This window comes from Nelumbo lutea, chromosome 2 (assembly GCF_056320005.1).
Source record: "Nelumbo lutea isolate HS-2025 chromosome 2, American lotus-T2T, whole genome shotgun sequence".
NCBI lineage: Eukaryota > Viridiplantae > Streptophyta > Magnoliopsida > Proteales > Nelumbonaceae > Nelumbo > Nelumbo lutea.
The window spans coordinates 37,907,164-37,923,877 of record NC_142685.1 but is presented as its reverse complement, the minus strand read 5'-3'; the positions used below and the strand labels follow the sequence as shown (position 1 = coordinate 37,923,877).

The following is a 16,714-nucleotide window of genomic DNA, read 5'->3' as shown; positions in this document are numbered from 1 at the left end:
GGTCAAATAAGTTAGAATTCAGGTGCGTGAGGAGTGATCCTTCCAAAACGCAGCCACTTTTGATTATTTATTTATTTCAGCATGCTAATTTATTTCTGGGCGGAGGTTTTAGACTATTTAATATATTCTTTGTCTAATCAAACAAGATTTTGCGTATAAAATAGCTCCACGAAAGATAATGAGTTGACATTCCCACCTTATCCACCCACAAAGGAAATATATCATATAAAAAGGTATGGTGCTGAATTATGAAGTGTGCAATTTGGTCCGGTCCAAGCATGGTTTTTAAAAACGAACAGGTGATCGAGCCAGTCAGGAGTCCAGTTATCGGTTTGAACGGTCTGATTGTTCGACTCGAATGGTTGGTCCATTCTAACAAAAAATTAAAAATTAAAAAATTGTAAAACGGTCACAACTGCTCAAACATTTCAAATGGTTAATCGGATGATTCAGTGGCTTGTTGATCAAAATCAACGGTTTTAGGGAAAAAAGAGGTTTTGGAGGAAAACGGAACCGGTCAAATTCCCGGTTTTTTTTGGGTCCAACCATCCGGTCCGGTCCAGTTTTGAAAACAATGAGTTCAAGTAAGCCCCACCAATCAATCATACATCTTTACACAACTTGGATTTAGATTCTCCATCCTTGGAATATTGGGTTTGGGTTAAAAAATTTGGGTTTTTTTTTATCTTTCAGGTTAGGCTTATACCTATCCTTTAGGTAATCTGAATCAAGCGAAACTTGTAAATTTTTAAGAAATGTATCGAAATACGCCTTGGATACACGTGTATCGGAGAAAAATTAAGATACGCATACATATGTTTGGAAACACTATAAATAATTTAATAAATCATAAGAATACATCAATAACACTAAAGATAAGACTTCAATTGCTTTGTGACGCAACGTGACGCGCTCGACCGGGCTGACTATGCAAGCACCCGGATGATCGAATCGGCTTCGGACTAGAAGCCTCACGTAAAGAGCTAGGCATAGAGCCTTAGTAGAGAGAATTGCTAAAGAAAATTCTTGTGTGTCTATTGAGCTTGGAAACTGAAGCATTTATAATACATGTTGGTAGTCTTGTAGAATAATTAGGATAATAGAACAACTAAAACAACTAGGACTTGGACTTGACGTCCACCGTTCGATAGCCACTATCATGTTGGATACGTGATCTTATCTGCCATTACCATTATCCGTTGCATGCATACTTATCCGATGCGTGCTCCTCCCTAGATGCTGCCGGCTGGTTTGGCTGGTTCGGTGGGTCGTGGGTTGGCCCTCCATCATTCTCCCCCACTTGGAAAGAACTCAACCCCGAGTCATGATCGGGATATGCAAGTGTCGCTTCTGGTAAATTACGATGAAGATCGGCAACATTAAATGTTTTGGAGATACCCATGTGATCTGGTATGTCCACGACATAAGCATTGTCATTAATTTTCTTAATGATCTTGTATGGACTGCACTTCTGAGGCTGTAGCTTGTCATACTTTCCCACGGGTATGCGTTCTTTCCTTAAGAACACCATGACTTCATCACTGACATCAAACACTCGGTGTCGACGATGCTTATCAGCTGCAACCTTGTACTTTGCATTGGCTCACTCCAGTTTCTGTTAGACTTCTTCCTATACGGACTAGATCTGTTCTGCCAACTGCTCGGCAGAAGTGCTGAGGCCGAGTACTCTGGGTAGCTTCACTAAGTCCAAAGCATGGTTAGGTACCTTCATATAAACAATGGAAAATGGAAATCTACCTGTAGAATTATGAACTGCATTGTTGTAAGCGTACTCTGCTTGTGCTATGGCAAAATCCCACTACTTCGGTCTCTCCCTATAGATATTGCGGATCAAGTTACCTAAGGTCTGATTTACCACCTCTATTTGTCCATTTGTCTGTGGATGAGTTGTACTGCTGAAATTCAATGATGAGTCGAATAATCTCCAAAGGGTCATCCAGAAGTGACTTAAGAACCCCGCATCTCGGTCTGATGTGATGGTCTTAGGTACCCCATGTAAACGGACAATCTCTCTGAAAAATAGCTTGGTTGTTGTTGTTGCATCTATGGTCATTTTGCATGGGAGGAAGTGAGTCATCTTGGAGAACCGGTCAACTACTATGAAGACGGAATCCATATTTCTTGAAGTCTTTGGCAAGCCTAGCATGAAATCCATGGACAAGTCTTCCCAAATCGCAGTAGGAACAGGTAGAGGCATGTAGAGGCTAGTATTCTAGGCCTGCCCCTTAACTGTTTGACAGATATAGCATCTACTCACAGTAGTGGTCAAATCCCTTCTTAATTTTAGCCAGTAGTAACGCCCCTTGACTGCTTCAATTGTTTTGTCTCTTCCAAGGTGTCCTGCTAATCCACCCCCATGCAGATCCCTGATGATCTTTTCACGGAGGGAGGTGCAGGGGATGCACAGTTGTTCTCCCTTCATAAGGAACCCATCATGAATGTAGAAATCACCTATTGGCTGTCGATTCATGCATTTTTCCCACACCTGTTGGAAGTCCTCATCCTGAGCGTATAGGTCTTTCAAGCACTCAAAGCCCACAATTTCAATACTGAGAGTCCTGATGAGGGTTACACGTCTACTAAGAGCACCGGCCACTGTGTTTTGCTGTCCAGCCTTATACATAACTTTGTATGGGAATTTATCAAGAAAAGTTGACCATCTTGCATGTAGGTCACTCCTCATCTGTTTTTGCTTACTGAGATACTTAAAAGCTTGGTGGTCGGTGTAAAGAACAAATTCTTTCGCAATTAAATAATATTCCCATGTTTTCAGTGCTCTAACTACAGCATAGAATTCTTTATCCTAAGTGGACCACTTCCTCCTGGCTTCACATAACTTTTCACTAAATAAGACAATGGGTCTCTTTTCTTGGGACATTACAGCTCCTATGCCAACTCCATTGGCATCACTTTCAACTTCAAATAGTTTATCAAAACTTGGTAAAGCAAGGACAGGAGCAGTGCATAATTTTTCTTTTATGAGGGCAAAACTCTACTCTTGTTCTTCTCCCCATTGAAACTTTCTCTTTTTCAAACACTCAGTGATGGGAACTACAATACTACTAAAGTGTTTGATAAATTGTCTGTAGAAAGTTGCTAACCCATGGAAACGTCTTACATCCGTTATGTTTGATGGAGTTGGCCACTCCCTAATGGCTTTCTCCTTTCCCTCAGCCACCTTAATTCCATTCTTACTTATAATGAACCCTAGGAACAACAAATTATCGCTCATGAAAGTGCACTTATTTAAATTAGCATATAATGTGTTTTCCCTTAATGCATTCAAGACCTCTTTGATATGTCCTAGGTGCTCAGTGATAGATTTGCTGTAAATCAAGATGTCATCAAAATATACCATAACAAACTTACCAATAAAATGGCGCAATACTTGATTCATTAGCATCTTGAATGTGCTAGGTGCGTTGGTTAATCCAAAGGGCATGACTAACCATTCAAACAGTCCATCTCTAGTTTTGAAGGTTGTCTTCCATTTATCTTCGGGACAGATTCTAATATGATGATACCCACTTCTGAGATTGATTTTTGAAAATACTACAGCTCCATCAAGTTGATCTATCATATTGTCCAGCCTGGGAATGGGGAATTTGTAGCCAATAGTGATTTTGTTAATAGCCCTGCCGTCGACACACATCCTTCAACTCCCATCTTTCTTGGGTGTTAACAATGCTAGTACTGCACAAGGACTCATGCTGACCTGAATATGCCCCTTTCTCAATAATTCTTTTACATTTTCCCATAAGATTTCATTTTCCTTAGGATTCATCCTGTAATGTGGTAGATTAGGTAGAGTAGCACTAGGGACAAAATCAATATGATGTTGGATATCTCGCATGGGTGGGAGTTCATTAGGTAATTCATCTGGAACTACATCATGGAACTCATCAAGTAGTCCCTGCACTTCCACTGGAATTTTGTTTTCCTCTAGTGACTCATTCATGCTTTCATCTAGAACTACATCGCGGGTATCCTTACATTCTCTTACAAATTCAGCATGGTGATGTGTAATGGTCAGGAAATTTTTCTCGTCTGCCTTTGGAGCATTTTGGGGAATTCCTTTCTGCTATAGGTAATAAAGTGTAGCATACACCCTCTTTCTCAAGTTGGTAGGTATTCTTCCTACCCAGGTGTTTTGCATCTGTATAAAACTGCCAAGTCCTACCTAATAAAATGTGGCAAGCATCCATATCTACAATATCACAGTATACCTCATCAGAGTACTTACCAATGGAGAAAGGGACCTTGCAATGTTCCTCCACCTGTACGTCACCAACTTCCTTGATCCACCCAATTGTGTATGGGTTCGGATGTTTTTCAGGAAGTAGTTGCAATTTTTGTATAACATCCCTACAAATAATATTTTCTTGACTACCACTATCAATAATTAAATCAAATAATTTACCCTATACAGTACATCTAGTGCAAAACAGTCAGTGTCATTGAGTGGTATCTTTGCTTCTTTGGGACAGCATTAATTTCCTCACAACACAGGTGTATTCTTCATGTTCATATGGACCTTCTTCGTCCTCTCCATCAGGTCCACAATATACTTCCTCTTCAACATCTTCTTCCTCCTCCCTCTCTACCATGTTAACTACCTTCCTTCTGGGACAGTCACTGGACCTATGCACCACTTCATTGCACTTAAAGCATTTAAAAGGAGCAGGTTTTGCATAGGGATTACTGGGTTTAGGAGGGTTGGAAGGGTTGCCTCGAGTATTTCCTCCCGTGAGGGCCTTACCGGCGTTAGCTATACTCGTCGGGTGAGGAGGTTGTACTCCTAGGGCTGATTTGTTCTTGTCAATTGTTGCCGGTCTGTTGTCGCTTCCACTGTACCGGCGGTAATTATCACCTCGGGTCCTCTCTTGGAACATCAATTCAGCCTTCAAAGCTAGGTTCCTTGCTTCCTGTACACTAAGAACCATCAGACGCCAATTTTGTCTCTAATAGCCGGTCTCAAACTGCTCAGATAGCGGGCTGCCTGCTGGTTATCGCATTCAGATAGCTGATTTCATTCAGTCAATCTCATAATTTTGTTCATTGACATTTCTTGAACACTACGCACATCGTTGCTATGATTCAAACATATATTGCTCATAATTTTGGGTAAAAATCTACCTCTTATTAGTTGTTTCATGCGCCTCCATGTTCGAACAGGATCTCTTCCTTCTCTGATTCGGGTCTCTCTCATCCGTTCCCACCAGACAGATGTGCCTCCCTTCAGTCAGAAAGCTACTAATTTCACCCTTTTTTCTTCCAGGATCTCCATGTACTCGAAGAAACGGTCGACCTCTATGATCCAATCTAGAAGGCCCTCTATATCCAGATCCCCACTAAAAGTAGGAATATCTACCTTGAGCTTAAACTCATCAGTACTCCGACGGGGATTGAAGTTGTCAGGGTCGCGCCAAATCTTGTCGTTTCTGCCGTCGCTGGGAATAACTGGGGCAACGCCTAGTTCCATCTCGTCATCACTATCATCATCAAGAATAGGATGTCGGGGTATAGGATTGACGAGGGGTCTACCGTGGTCATCTCCTTCGATTGGGTATGGGTTCTCCTGGTTCCTTGGAACATCCTCCCACAACAAAGTCCACAGTTGTCCAGTGATCTCTACCAACTACTGCTCAATGTTACGCATGGTTGTGCCCTACTCTTCGATTGCTCTCCAAACAGCTTGCAACCCTTGATCTTTGTCACGGGGTGGGGTGCGACTACTACTGTCTTGGTTGGCCATCTAACTGGGTGAACTCCCGCTCTGATACCACCAGACACAGCGTGACACGCTCGACCGGGCTGACTATGCAAGCACTAGGACGATCGAATCAGCTTCAGACTGGAAGCCTCACGTAAAGAGAGCGTAGAGCCTTAGTAGAGAGAATTGCTAAAGAAAATTCTTGTGTGTCTATTGAGCTTAGAAACTGGAGTATTTATAATACATGTTGGTAGTCTTGTAGAATAATTGGGAAAATAGAACAACTAAAACAACTAGGACTTGGACTTGGCGTCCACCATCCGATAGCCACTATCATGTTGGATACGTGATCTTATCTGCCATAACCATTATCTGCTGCATGCATCCTTATCCGACGTATGTTCCTCCCTAGATGTCGTCGGCTAGTTTGGTTGGTTCAGTGGTTCGTGAGCTGGCCCTCCATCACTTTGTGGATATGATAGATCACCCATAGAATTATAATATGTTCAATCATTGTGACCAAATGATAAAATATAATTAATTATTTATTTATTTTTTAATTCTAAAAATATAAAAATAAAAAAAATAACTATTAAGTAATAAATTTCAATTGGTTAGTGGATATGAAAGATCATCCATAAAATTATAATATATTCAATTGTTGTGATCAAATGATAAAATATAATTAATTATTATTTATTTTTTAATTCTAAAAATATAAAAAAAAATACTAAAGAAGAAACTTCAATTGCTCTATGGATATGATAGAGAAGTCCATAGATGTAAAACATATTTAGTATTTATAAGCAAAGAAAAATTACATTTTCAAATTTTTATTAATTTATATTTTTCCCAAATATCTTCATGAAATTTCCATAAATTTATTAATAACACAAAAAAATATGATTTTGAATGTAAGAAATTTTTGCCATATTTTTTCAAATTTTGAAAATTAAAAAAAATAATGATTCACACTTGTTTCTTACAATCTTTTGCTAATCTAACACTCTAGGAATGAGGTTTGGAGTTTTAAAATCATTTGGGGGGTGAAAGAAGACTTATTTCAAAGAAAAAAAAAAAGCTTGTCTTTTCCTTTTTTTTCAGTTTTTGGTTGTATCTTTTTAGTCAATACACTATCGATACACCTTGATACACCCCTGATACGCCCCGATACGCCTCGATATGGGTCCAATACGTATGAAAAAAAAAAACGAAACGTCTGATTTCCATGTGTATCCGATATCCATTTTTCAATTTTAAACCTTGGCTACACGTACTCATAAAAAAGGAATAAAACATCAATTCACACGGCTTCCGCTTGTAGCGCGTGCTAGGCTAACAGGACATGCTTCTTCTTTTTGCTTAACATCCAGTAGACCTGTTCATGGGCCGGCCCGGCCCGGCTTGACCCCCGGACGGGCTTGAATAGGCTTTTTGGGCCGTGGGCTTAACCTCGGGCCAAAAAGCCCGGCCCGCATAAAATTCGAGTTGGGCTCAGGCTTTGCCAAAATAGCCTGGCCCGAACTCGGCCTGACCCAACCTATAGTTAAACCTAAGTAAACCCGGCCCAACCTATAATTAAACCTAAGTAAAAACCGTATGTGATGTCCATTTGAATAATTTTTTTGATTTGAGAAGGTTGTTGATTCACTTGTAGGCCCATTGTTCATTTAAATAGGGGAAAAAGCATATGAATTAAAATAGATAATATCTATTTGTATAGGGAAAGTTTTGATTTTCTTTTATTAGGTCGAACCTCGGGGTCGGGCTTCGGGCACCGGGTTCGGGCTCGGGCCTATTATTTTTGTGTTAATGAACACTAAAAACCCGGCCTGAGCCCGGCCCGGCCCATGAACAGGTCTAATGTCCAGTCACATAAAAGCTCGTCCTTCAACTTCAATCGAGAAATTAAAGTTCCTGAATCCTGACAGTAATACTGGAAAAAGACCGCTCTTTCATGCCCCTGTCCTTCGGCAGTTGTCGTAGAGCTCTCGTCCTCTGTTCCATAGCAGATTATAATTTTTAAGCAACTTTTTCTTAGAATTTCAGCTGGCTGTTGACGTTCATTCCCATTTTCATCTTGCGTCCAACATCAAATTCTGCATTAGCTCTGCTCAATTTCCCCTATAAAAAACCCCGCAATCCCCAAATTCCAGTCTTTCAAGATGGGTCTGTCAAGTCTCCCTGCACCATCCGAAGGAGTTCTCTGCGTCCTCCTTGTAAATACAGCGCTCTCGATCTCAATCTTCAAAGGCATCCTTCGGTCCAACCTTCACATTGTTGGAATCCATTTATCATCATTATCGTCGCCATCAGATTCCTTTGAGACGGCACCACCAGAGCCCTTTGAGTTTCGTGTAACAACGTCAAGTACTTTCATGGGGGAGTTCCGATGTCGGATTCCAGCCATTCGCTTCAGCTATATTTTTGACGACAATTGCTCTGACCATGAGTGTTCTGTATGCTTGACACGGTTTGAACCGGATTCCAAGATAAATCACTAGAAGGTTTGTTTGGAGAAGTGGTTGGATCATTGGAACATCACGTGTCCTCTGTGCAGAACTCCTCTGATGCAAGAAGAAGAACATGAAGAAGAAGCGTTTTCTTGCATTTGGTAGACACTGGAGACTGACTGGTTCGTATTGGGTGGGGGTGCTGCTGAATGTGATGGCACTCATCTCATCTGGATTAGTGTGTGCATAGCTGTTTGTCTGGATTAATGTGGGACAGGTGCTATAAGCGGGAGCCGTGTGAAGGGACAGGTGGCACACTACGGGCGTGTGGGGCATTTGTGGGGCGAGAATAGGTGGGGTGCAGATTTAAACTCGTGTTTCATTCTTTTTCAGATTTTAATAAAATCATTTGTTTGAGATGCATAATATTTGAGCTCAACGAGATTAAACTCAATTAAATCAATGTTAAAGGCCAATGACTAGAATAGAATAGATTTGGTTGTTAGACTTGAAATAAAGATTAAAATGTTGACATTCACTTTTGACAACTTATGGATTAAAATTTCCACGCTTTCTAAGCATTGGAACTATCATTAGTCAACTACCTCTCGCAAGGGAGACATGGTATATCAAACCAATCGACCTAAGGACCTGAGGACAAAAAAGATTAATTACTCTCTTCATTTGATAGTTGGCTATCAATTTATTCAAGTCAACTTCTATGATAAGAATTTAACCATTAAAAGGTTCCACTGTTTTCGAATCGTCATTAACTTGAACGATCAGATTGCTCGGAAAAGATTCATCCATTAAAAGGTTCCACTGTTCCACTGTTTTCGAATCGTCATTACTGATTCGAGCAGTCAAACCATTAATCTATTTGACCTAGACAACAGTTTTTTATTTTTTTTTTATTTTAATTATTTTATTTTTTAAATTGGAACAAGTCGTCTTTTTGAACTAGATGGTCAAACCACTGACCTAAAAACCAGTGGCCAAAGTGGATCCAATTTCAAGTCAATTTTTCAAACATTAGTAATATCATTTTGAGAATAGGAGATGTTTAAGGTTTGAACACTATTAAAGGTTGGGAAAATACTTATAAATTCTACTAAGTTATGTTGGATAAACAACACCCATAAGTTCTACCAGGTTAGGTTGGATGGGCACCTGTAAGTCAAGGTTCTAAATATAGATACGCCCGAAACGTTGGTAGGGGAATATCGGTACTTTTTTTCAAATCTGGTTCAAGGGGGACAGTTTAAGGTTCCTCCACCACCTGAACTGGTCAAAACCCCGATATCCAATACACCCTTTGTAGGGGCGTATCAGGGTGCTCCCAATACGATACGTATCAGCCGATACAAGTCAATACGTGTCAATTTTTTGAACCTTATTATAAATTTTGCCTTGGTATTGTAAACACCTAGAAGTCCTATTAGTTGTATAAATTTTATTAGCTAGTCCTTTAAAATCTAGTTGGTTTAGTGGAAATCCTGAAGGGGTTGCTGAAGGTAAAGGACATAGGTCAAGGTTGACCGAATCTCTATAAAAATTTTATGTACTATTCTTCTTGTTTTCTTTGTGCTTTATTTTTAGTTTATGTAGTTATTTATTTATCTTGTAAATTAACATTCTACTAAATACACTAACAACTAATTACTTTACATTTGTATTTGTTCTTTACTTTCTTGTTCATTTACTTTCATTTGCTACAATATATTGAGTTGTGTATTTGTGTTTATTTGCTACAGTTATTTGAATTTATTTTTTCATCTATTTTATATAATTGCAATATACTGATCTTACAATATATTGATTTAAAGCAGTTGCACTGTTTATCTGTTATATCTTCTTGTATAGTGTGCATGCGCGCGCACACACACTAAGCCTTCATTTCTGCTCCATTTAGTTGGGCCCGGGTTGTAGAATTCAGGCTTGGGCCTTAGGCCCAATTCTTATGGTTGGGCCTGGTTGAGTTGAAACCCAGGCCAGCCCATCCAACTTACATCAAACCACAGGGTCAGAGAAATCAGAATGTTTTAATATATTTATCACAGGGTCAGAGAAATCAGAATGTTTTCTATTACTTCAATGATGAGACAAATACTATTCTCTCTTTCTTCAACCCTTCAACGTACTCTACAAGTAAAATCCAAACCCCTCACGTTGTAGCCTTGTAGGTCCATACTTCTGACCTCTACTGAACTACCCAACTCAAGGTCTTACTCCTCGTTGCATTTCAAAGTTCAAACAATATTCTTCTCAGGCTTCATCTTCAACCTTCAAACACGAGACCAATATAAGGCTATCTATAGCTTCTACTTTGGGGATTACGGAGGAAACCTATCTAGCGGTGACCGGTGGATCAGGGATGTTTGAGAGATGTCCAAGCACAAGCAGGTGAAATTACAATAACTTGTTGAGTACCCCAATTCCACCGTCTCTGACAGTTGAACCGTTGACAACAGCAAAAGCACTTAGCCACATTCAATTATTCTTGGTCATTTGTGAATAACTGATAATTTTAAGTGGGACCTATTTATAATTTTTCATATATTTTTTACTTGTTCTATTATATCATCATATCAGTATATCAGTAGGCGTTATTATTTATTTTTGTCTTAAAAGTGACTTTTCCATCATAATTGAAGAGCAAAAGCGGTTCTTTTTAATTATCTAGGGTTTAAAGTGTTTTTTTTGGAAAAGTTCAAAGGTTATCACAACTGAAAATCCATTTTATTTTGGTTCAGTTTAATTCAATGTTCAGAGAACCAGACCGAGCATAGAACTGGAGAAGGAAGAGGTCCGTGGGTTAGAGGTCCAACCGGGGTCAAATCAAAGGTTGAACCGTGATAATATGGCATATACATATATATACTATGAGTCATATAAATACAATATATAATATATTTTACAAATTTTAATATAAGTTTCTTAATTTTTAAAACAAATGACTAGGGTTCAAGCCTTAACCTTCATTTTCTTTAAAATGTAACCGGGACCGATTCACTAGTTTTTTGGTTCAGCCGGTTGGTCAGCCAGTTTTTAGTGGGTTTTGAGCAAGTATGGTTTAGGGATGTCAATGGGTCGGGTTAAATGGTAAGCCCGGATGGACCCAAGTATGGGTTCGGGCCAGGTATATTTTGTTTAGGGTCGGGTTGGGGTTTTGACTCTTTGGCCCAAGTTGGGTTCAGGTTTTGGCTGACCCAGCCTGCTGGGTCATGATACCCTGCATATGCCCAGTATTCTTGCAAAAGGCATGAAGTTTATAATTTATTTATATGTTGATCTTGATTTTCTTCTTCTTTTTTAAATGGAAAAAAAAAATAACACCTTAGAATTTATAAAACAATTTCCTTATTTAAATTAATGTATTTTAAGTCTTCAAAATGTGTTAAAAAATACATTTAAAACTATACAGGTCAAATCAGGTCGGAATTGGGTTAAACCCTTTAGGGTCGGGTCAAATTCGGAAATCATATAATTTTAAGCCAGGTCGGATCGGGTTCAGGTTGGAGTGCTGGCGGATTAGATTAGGATTGAGGCAAAACTGTGCCAAATCCAACCCGTTGACATCCCTAATCCAGTTATTGGGGTATGACTGAAATAGCCAGAACCCCGAGTCACGGTTCAACTGACTGGTCCTGTCCGATTTTCTAAACACTGATTTAATTTGACATTCCGGAGACTCCAGACCATATTCTGAATACCCCTACGAAGGATTGTTGAACGGTGTGATGTAGGTATTGGCGTATAGCATGTTAATTTGAAACTACAAGACCCAACTATAAACCAGATTGTAAGGTGTTTTGTATTGTCGTGTGGATTTAAAGTGCCCTTTTTTAATTATTTAGGGTCTAAAGGGTTTTTCTCGCAAAGATTAAGGATTAGCATAGCCAAAAATCCCTTCTAATTTGGTTCAATTTAATTTGATAGTGTGGGCCATATTATAAATACCCCCACCAAGGGCTGTTGAATGGTGTGATCTCTATATGATATAGCATGTTTGGAATTATACGCAGACTATAAAACCACAACATAAGGTGTTTTGCATTGTCATGTGGATGAATTGTTCACACAACTAAGAAGTAAAGCATTTTAATCATTTATTAGACTGTACATGGTAATCATCCTATTAAAAGTATTTTAGCCCAATATGCAATATTTTGGTATGGTGTATATGAGAAATTGCAATATTTTGTACTTTTTTTCTTTCTTGGTACATATATTGTGTTTCAAAACTACACAAAACATGTCACACCCCTAAAAGTGCGGTGTATTTCAAAATCAAACAATGGCACAGAATATCCACAATACTAAATGCCACCCAAATGATATATTTAAATCAATGTTTTCAATTTGTCATTTACCCATTGACCCAACAGTTGAACCTTTCAAACTATCATCTGACCATGATTTCGAGTCTAATTCTCATAAAAACCATCTTTTGATACAAAAAACCATCCAAACTAGGCAATTGAACAATTGGCACCTGCAACATAGTCAGAGTCATGGGTTGAACATTCAACATATGTACAAATTTCAGGAGGCCATAACTTTGTAATTTGACAATCGATTGGGGTTATTTTTTATAGCTAAATTACAAAGACCCCCTTGTACTATGGGAAAAATGACAAAGACCCCCCTATACTTTAATTTGCAATAGGGTTGTTCATAAAATATTGTAAACCGACTAGACCGGACCGACTCAACCCAAGATGGTCAATTTCAAAAAGCATCGGTCGGTTTCAGTTTAAAAAATAGTAGAACCCAACAATTTGGTTCAGTTGTAGGTAGCGGTGGCCACGAACCGAGCTTCTCACAAGCTATTCGAGCTCAGCTCAGCTCGATTTAAATCGAACTTCAACACTAATATATGGGCTCATTTGCTAATCAAGCCGAGATCGAGCCCAGTGAAGCTCGGCTCATGAGGCTCGCAAGCCTAATCGAGCTTAGTATAATAAATAAATATTTTTTTGCTATATACATATATATATATATATATATATATATATATATATATATATATAACATATACATATATAAATATATAATAATATTTTATATATAATTTTTATTTTTTGCATGTAAAATAAAATCATTTTTATATGTATATTTTTTATTTTTTTATATGTATAATAATAAATAATTTTTATGATTCTTATTTTTTTGTAAGTAAAATAAAAAATATATTTTTATTTTTTAGAAAAAAAAATCGGCTTGTAGTCAAGCTCAAGCCTAACACAATTTTAGCAAGTCGAGCTCAAATAGCCAAGTATTCGGCTCAACTCACCTCGAGTCCACCCCTAGTTGCATGTTATGACTTTGTAATCCAACTTAAAACCGACCTGAACCGATGAATAAATGTAATATCTATACTATATATAAAAGTGGGAATGCAATGTGAAACTTTCTTTCGGACTAAAATTATTCTCTATTTCTTTGTTTCAGAAAGGGTATAAAAGTCATTTTTATTACAACTTTAATGTCAACTTTTATGACTATTAAAATGACCATAATTGTGTATTTAGTCCATCTCTAATGGTAAGCGTTGAAAATGTAACTTCAATTATTACTTCCCACCTCATTTAATCCTCTCTCATTAAGTCTTAAGGCATGTTGGTTTCCTCTTAAATTTTATCTCTTAAGAGGAATCTTTTAACTTTAAGAGAAAAATGGTTGTTCGTTCCTCTTATCTTTTATCTCTTAAAGTACAATCATACAACTTTTTGTTTTCCAATGATACCCAAAAAAAACAAACAAAAACTCTCATATATGGGGTTAAAATGGATATTTTGATCATTTTCAAAATTCATAATTCAGAACAACATTCTCTACATTTAAAGTTTAGAGGAAAGAAAAGTTCACTAACACCAATATACCTCTTAATGCAATTATTGCATTTTCAGATATCAGACTTCAAAGCAAACAAAAAAGCTCTTATACTTAAATTATTAACTCTCATTTTCTCTTATTAAATCATATATTTAAGTTATTTTTTACTAATAAATGCTACTAATTAGATCTATGTCAATATTTTAAACAATAAACCCATATATCTTAAAACTAACTCAAAAACAAAACTATTCTTTATCCAAGTGGTGGCTAAGAAATTCAACCATTCGAATCAAATTAATCAGCCTATGAAGTCATAGTTAGGTAATAAAAATTTTAAAATAGGATTAAATATAAAAAAAATTACAAAAATGTAGAAAAAAAACTAAACACATTTATGATATTTTATTAATCAAATTAAAACAACAAGTGCAATAAACAATACTTACTTTTATTAATAATAAAAATGAAATACATAATTTAGAACTCACCAAAATGAAATTATTTTACTGTTAGGAAAAAATCAATAGTTCAACTTTTGGGTCAAATGTGTTAACATTTAATTTCATAAATAAATAATAAAAATTAATAAATATAAAATACAAAAAAAAATAGAAAGAAAACATAAATTTTGCAAAAATAAAAAATATTCATGCACATGTATAATATCATATTAAATAAAAAATAAGTGTGACATATCAAAATTATTTCTACACAGAAATACAAGAAATGTAAAAAAAAAAATTGAATACATATATAATTTTATATTTTATACTAATATTAAAAATATGAATAAGATTGTAAAACTTTCTTTTAACTAAAATAATCATTTTTATATTTAGTCCCTATTTAATTTTAATTGTGACCTTTAAATTGTAAATTAAACTACTACTATTCACATCATTTTCCTATTTAAATCTTACATTTTTTATATAAGAACAAAAAAAATACAAAAAAAAGGACAAAACATTACATTACAAAAAAAAATGAATCTAGCGGAGCAGGTACGCCTATTAGTCATATTTAAAACTTAACAACTTAATCCAATCAACACGTATTTGGATAAGGTCTTTATACATGTCAATTTTACAATTTGCATCTCTCCTCTCTCACATTTCCCTCACTTCATCCTTTCCTTGTTTGCTTCCTGAAGAAGATATTAAGGTTTGTTTTTCGTATTCCAGTAGCAGATATGGGAGTTGCAGATCTGAAAGAACAGAGTGATGACATCTTGAGAAGAATCCCCTTCCCTCCTACAGTAAGAATCCCCTTTCGACGAGAGCAGAGGAGCAGCAATAGTGGACGTTGACCATTTACCGATGGGCATTGCTCTTTGAAGGGGTTTTCGGCGTGGTGTCTCCGCCGTGGATTGCAACAGTAGATCTAGATCTGGAGGAGATATGTATCGCCTCTACGAGAGAACTGCCGCCGTTCAACAAGCTGTGTTCGCCTGCCTGTGGTTCGCAGCGTTCATCTCTTGTTGCGTTCATTTTCTATCCAGATTAAGATCCTCTACCATTCGAGGACCAGGCCGCACTCGAAACAGACAGTGTCGCCAACCGAACAGTGCTTGATCTCATGGTGGAGACGATGGCTTCGTTGTTCCTAGCGAGATTGAACCAAATTCGAATGTAGTTAAAATGCGGTTGTTCGATCTCCAATGTATGAGACAATTTTTCGTCATCGTCTACCAGGAAAGTGGAAACGGATGTCTGCTGATGGACAGGACTTAAGTGTTGATGATGCCAAGAGATTCAACGAATAGCGCTGCAAAGCCAACTACTCGCTTGTAGGAGCCCACCTCCATTGAAAGTTGCCAGCTCAAAACGCAAATAGGAAAGTAGAAACACAAACAAGTCATATTCACGTTTTGTTGAAGTCACTAACGTGTAACGCTTTCATGGACATCGCAAAAGTCATATTCACCTCTGTTGCTCACTCCTCTCCCTTTCTCCACCCTCCCCCCTTCTTACCAGTCACTCGGCACGTTTTGCATGGCGTCTAAGGGAGCAAGAAAGAAATCAGAGATGCGAGATCAATGCTTGTGGAAAATTGGAGGGGTGAAGGGTCGCCGGTGGTGAATGTAAAATTGCCACGTGCATACTTTCTAGTATATGTAAAAAGTTGGAAATATTATGAATTTTGTCTCTTCTTATTTTTTGCCAACCACTCAGTTTATTTGCCTATGACACGTCACAAGGAACAGGAGGTTTTATGAGAGAAAAAGTTTAAATATTACCTACTTGACATACTTTTGACATGATTGACCGATATGCAATTGTAGTATAACCCCTATTGTTGGTGATAATTGTAGGTATAGCCATACAATTGGGTTCAATCAAGAATTGACTTTTTTTTCAAGTAAAACATTAAAATTTCAATTCAATTTAAACTGACTGAACCATTTTCAAATAAAACGAAAAAAAAAAATTGTTTTCCTCACCTGTTCAGTTTTCCTCGGTGCAACCCAACCAAACCGACCCAAGAACAACCGTTATTTGCGGTAAAGACCTCCTGAACTCTTTATTTTCTTTTCATTGCCCTTTTCTGTTAAACCCTAACCTAATCCAATCTTCATATAACCTTCAGCGATTTTTATTGCTCACCAAACACTATTTTCTCTTCTCCTCTTTCTTTCACCTCTACCCCCACCAATGGCAATCACCACTCACCTTCAACATCAACTACC

The 16,714-nt window shown here is 37.4% G+C and overlaps 1 pseudogene; it reads left to right on the top strand.

Moving 5' to 3' along the window:
• Positions 1-7,899: 7,899 nt before the first annotated feature.
• Positions 7,900-8,482, top strand: LOC148869940 (putative E3 ubiquitin-protein ligase XERICO pseudogene; annotated as a pseudogene).
• The last annotated feature ends 8,232 nt before the right edge of the window (positions 8,483-16,714 follow it).